We start from the raw sequence: 5,311 nt of genomic DNA, 5'->3' as shown, positions 1-5,311 counted from the left end.
CTTGTATGTCTGTTTCTGGTGCAGAGTCTTGGTTATTGAGCAGAAGGAATGCAGAAGAACGTTCTACCACAGAGGTGTCAAACTCAATTTCACTGAGGGACACATCAGTGTTGTATTTGACCTTGGTGTCCGGGGTGGGCATGGCCAGCTTGACATCATTCGTGTTTGGGCTGCCTGTGTTGGTCTGAGTGCTCTGCCAGCAAAAATGGGCTCCCAAGCTCCGTTTTTGGCTAAGATGGCCTCCTGCAACCCTCTGCCAATGAAAACAAAGCTCTGTTTTTGCTGGCAGAGCCACTGCGGGCCAGTCCTTTGCTGTTTCTAGGAGGCTCTGTGGGCCAGATTTAAACACCCCATGGGCTGAATCCGGCCCCCAGGCCTTGAGTTTGACACCCCATCCTACAAGATAATTCCTAAGGTCAACAAAACTTGAATTGGAAGAATTGGTGCTATTGGCAAAGGAATCCTCAGAGAAAGCTGAAACTGTCAAAATCTAAAGTCTCTCCACTTGCAAATCAGCAATGCAAAAGGCAGGAATAACAGAAATCAAATTGCAGGCTGAATGCTACCAAATTAAAAGTTATTTTTCCCCAGAAATTAAATTCATGTGCTGACACATCATGTTTCCCATGTAAATACCATTTTCTACATGACTAAATGAGCCTAGAAAGGCTGGTACAAAAGCATGATGCTTCTTTTTTCAAGAGGGGCATGATAAAACCTGTCACGTCACCTATCCTGTGACAGATTCTTATATACTTGAGTTACAAAATCTTGTAGTACAGGTAGAAGAGTAAAATAAGAAGAGAGATTGGCTGACATGATTTGAAATATCTATGTTTTCAATGACTAGTTCAGACTTCTAGAAGCAGAATACTGTGAGGTGGCCCTGTTGCTATCAGCGTTGCTAAGTAACTCTATACCTATTGATTTGTAATAGTTTCTTTCATACACCTCTCCCAATTCATGCTATGATTTTGCATGAAGCATGAACTGAGCTTTACAAAGATGGAATACATTGACTCACAAGGTCTGCCAAAGAGGCTGAAGGTTTGTTGTGGAAGATTTCAGCTGTGTGGCTTGTGAAAAAATACAGAGAGACAGAGGGAGGGAGAGGGGGAGGGGGAGAGGGAAAGAGAGAGAGAGAGAGAGAGACGCAGAAGATTACCAAGACATTTGTGAAGAGCACCAAGATAGGATTGGATAAAGCCTTGTTGGAAACAGTGAAACTGGACGGCGGTGGTATTATTTCAGCACTATCTTAAGAAACTTACTCTGCATGGGTGGTTTCCTTCCACCCTTGATTCTTTTCGAACTCAAAACTACCCCAACCAGCTAGACCAGTGGTTCTCAAACTTTTTAAGTCCACTGCCCCCTTGGTGCTACAAACTCATCCTCAGTGCCCCTACCCAGGGGTGGGATTCAAATTCCTGTGGGTGTGGCTTAATTTGAGGGTGTGGCTTGCTGGTCATGTGTCTGGGTGGACGTGGCTGGCTGGTCATGTGACTGGGTGGGCATGGCCAGGTGATTGGCAAACCAAATACAAGTGGTCCTCACTTAATGGCTGGTTGTTTAGCAAGTGTTCTAATTTATGACTGGCCTCCTCAGAGCTACTTGACCTGTTTTGGAGTTTTGACAGCTTTAGATCAGGGGTCTAAATCCCACCCCTGCCTGTGTGTGTGAGAGAGAGGGAGAGAGAGAGAGGTTGGATCAGATCTCTCTCTCTCTATCTCCCATCAATGCCAGAAAGCCACCATCAGTCAAAATTCATATTAGTGGTCTCCAGGATTTAAAATTATGAGTTTGGTGGTCCCTGTGGTCCAAAAGTTTGGTGAACCTTGATCTAAAGGGGTGAGCCTGAGAGGGGGAAAGAGAGAGAGAAAAGAAAGAGAGGGAGAAAAGAAAGAGAAGAGGGAAAGAAAGAAAAAGAGACAGACAAAGAAGGGGGGATGGAAGGATGGGAGAGAAAGAAAAAGAAATAAAGAAGGAAGGAGGGAGGGAGGGAGGAGAAAGATAATGAGATATCTATTCTAGTCCAATCATCTGCTCCAGCAGGGTTAGAAGGGAGTGTGTGTGTGTGTGTGTGTGTGTGTGTGTTCTCCTTGTAATTTACCAGTAGATTTTGGTTTTTCCTTCTTCAGAATTGGCATTGTAATACATTGGGGAAAAGTAATTTTTAGATACACTGTACAGTAAATGTAAGTTTTTTACTTTCAATAAAGGTTTAAGCAAAGTTCAAAATAAGCAATCCAAAGTCATTCACAGGTAAGATCAGTCAGTTTTTAGTCCAGGGATAATCCAATAACAAAGTCCAGTATCAAAAACAGTTCAGTAACAGACTTACATCAAATCCAAGAATAACAGTCAATTAGGAGAAACGGCAATACTCTCCAACAGAAGGAAAACAAAGACTCACTGAGATACACTCTCTTCTGAGACTAAGACTAAACAACCCAGGTTTCTGGCTTCATCTTATGGCTGTATGAGAAACCACACCCATAGTTTTAGGATTCTTTTAAAGATACAGTTTTAAAATGTCTATCCTGGTTTATATATTTCCAACCCAAATACCTGTTAGGTGACTTATATTCCTAACATTCTCCCCTTTTGGGTAAGACAATATATACAACCTTACATTCTAAGGCCATAATCTTCACAGCAAGCCTTATGCTTTACAAAGCCTTGTGCCTTTGTAAAATGATCAGTTATGTTATTTTCTGACATACAGTATTCCAGCTTAATCATTTTATTTTGCACACATTGTCTCACATTTAAATATCTTAAATCGGTGTGTTTCATTCTTGTTTTAACAGCAATATTTGAAGCCATCTGTATTGCTGATTGGTTATCTTCATAAACAACAATAGAATCTGTTACATTAATTCCCATGTCAATTAGTAGTTGCTTATACAAAACTAAATCTGTACATAGTAAAGACAAACATGAGAATTCAGCCTTCATTGTTGACAAACTTAGATGTTTCTGTCTAATAGACCTCCATCCAATCAATACTTTTCCAAACAATACAGCAGTACCCGATGTAGTGTATTTATGTCCATAGCAAAACTTGCATCAGCATATGCAGTTAAACTCAGTTCATCTTTAGGCTCCAAACACAATGCATAATGTATTGTTTATTTTAGATATCTTAACACACGCTTAGCAACTTGCCAGTGCCTTTGAGTGGGCTCAGCATTAAATCTTGCTAATTGATTAACACTGTATGCAATATCTGGCCTTGACCAATAACTGAGATAAGATAAACTACCAATCAAGGACTGATAATTGTTCTTATCAAAAATAGGACTTTGAACATCACTATGGCTAATCTCCTGGCTCATTGGTGTTTTAGCCAGTTTACAAAGTTCCATTTTAAAACTTTTTAGTAATTGGTTAATTTTATCTGCCTGCGAGATTTTGTATCCTCCCCTAGTTCTATCTATCTTTAAACCAAGATATTGTTTGATTTCTCCTAATTGTTTTATTTTAAATTTCTTCTCTAACAGTGAGATTATTTTAGTAGCTTCTTGTTCAGTTTTGGTGATTAATGCTATGTCATCAGTAAATAATAGCAACAATGAAATTATACCATTACTTTTTCTTTTAAACAAACATGGATCAGCCATGCCAGCTACAAAACCTATCTTAGTTAATTCTTTAACTATACACTGGTTTCACTCATATCCTGATTGCTTCAAACCATAAAGACTCTTTTTCCATCTCCAGCAATCAGTTGTATTATCATTTTTGAGACCTAAAGGTTTCTTTAAATAAATCGTGTGTTGCAACGGTGCATGCAGATATGCCGTCTCTACATCCAAAAGATTTACAATGTATTTTTTATTAGCTACCCACACTAATGCTGCCCTTAATGTAGTAGCCTTCAAACTAGGCGCAAAGACCTCATCATAGTCATTTGCTGTCTGATTGAACCCTTGTGCTACTAACCTGGCTTTATGGGTAACAATCCCATCTATACCTGTCTTCAGTTTATATATCCATTTACATCCTATGTCATGTTTACCTGGTGATAACTTAACATTTTCATATACCTCCAGTCTTTTTAATGATTCCAGTTCCTTATCCATTGCTTTCTGCCAAGCAGCCTGATCCTTAGCAGGATACAGTTTTAGTTCATTATAATTACTTGGAACTGTATTCACTTGGCATACAACACCAGCCTGATATATATCAGGTGGTCGTGTTACTCGGGTTGAACATCTTGGTAATACAGGGCTTACTGGTGGACTCACCTGTGCCACCTGCTCCTGTTCTTCTACCTCCTCCTGTGCCTGTTCTCCTACTTCCTCCTGTGCTTCCTCTTTAATGGCTATTTGTGGTTTACTTATTTTATCTTTGGGGACTATTTGGGTGTCAATAATAATATCATTGCTGGATTTTTGTTCCAGTTTATTCCACCCAACATGCTCAAGAAATTTTGCATTAGCACTACAATAAACATGAGCTGTGCCTTGATCCCAGAATCTAAACGATCTATGGTTGGCCTTGCAACCTACAAAAAATAACTTCTTAGCTCTATGTTGCCCTTTCAGTCTTACTTGTGAGGGAATATGCACCCATGCTGGAGCTCCAAATGTGTGTAGGTAACTTAAATTTGGCTTTCTGCCATGCCGAGTGAATGGCAATTCTCTAGTTGTTGTATTAACTACATTGTTTAAAACATGGTTACTACACATTATGGCCTCACCACAGTGTTTCAGGTAAACCTGAATCAGATAACATAGTACAAGCCATGGCTTGTAATGTTTTCCCTCTTCGTTCTACAAATGAGTTATGTTGTGGTCTGTAAGGTGCAGAACGTTTATGGTCAACACCAGCCAATTTCAACATAGTTTGGAATCTTTCGTTAACAAACTCAGTCCTGTTATCAGTAACTAAAGTAATTACTTTACTTTTCATTTTTCTCTCTGCAAACCTTAGCCAGTTAAAGAAATGTTGGAATGTTTCTGTTTTGTTTTTCATAAGATAGCAGAAACTGTATCGTAAGTAATGGTCCATAATACTCAAAATATGACAGGCACCTCCTAAACTAGCTTTCTTAGGACCAATTATATCAGCAAAAACAACCTCTAAAGGTTCTTTGATCTTAAACCCATTTAGTCTGTTTGCAGGAGTAACCTTGCTCTTTTCTTGACTACAAGCATTACAGTTTAAATACTTGCTACATGGTTTCAATTTTACTCCCTCTGACAATTCGACAGTTTGTTTGAGCATTTTAAAATTAATGTGCCTAAGACATCTATGCAATAAATGTATACATTCATCATGTGGCTTAACATTGTTATAAACCGAG

General features: G+C 39.1%; 1 long non-coding RNA gene across 1 annotated transcript in view; it reads right to left on the bottom strand.

The window, feature by feature from the left end:
* LOC148126950 (uncharacterized) overlaps positions 1-5,311 on the bottom strand; it is a 36,924-nt gene that overhangs the window by 1,520 nt on the left and 30,093 nt on the right. The gene's annotated exons all lie outside the window — the stretch shown is intronic.

The sequence above is a fragment of the Pseudonaja textilis genome, chromosome 2, assembly GCF_049901715.1.
Source record: "Pseudonaja textilis isolate UNSWEBS1 chromosome 2, rPseTex1.2, whole genome shotgun sequence".
In the NCBI taxonomy this organism is placed as follows: domain Eukaryota; kingdom Metazoa; phylum Chordata; class Lepidosauria; order Squamata; family Elapidae; genus Pseudonaja; species Pseudonaja textilis.
Note: the sequence above shows the minus strand (reverse complement) of the source record. Positions and strands in the feature narration are given on the sequence as shown.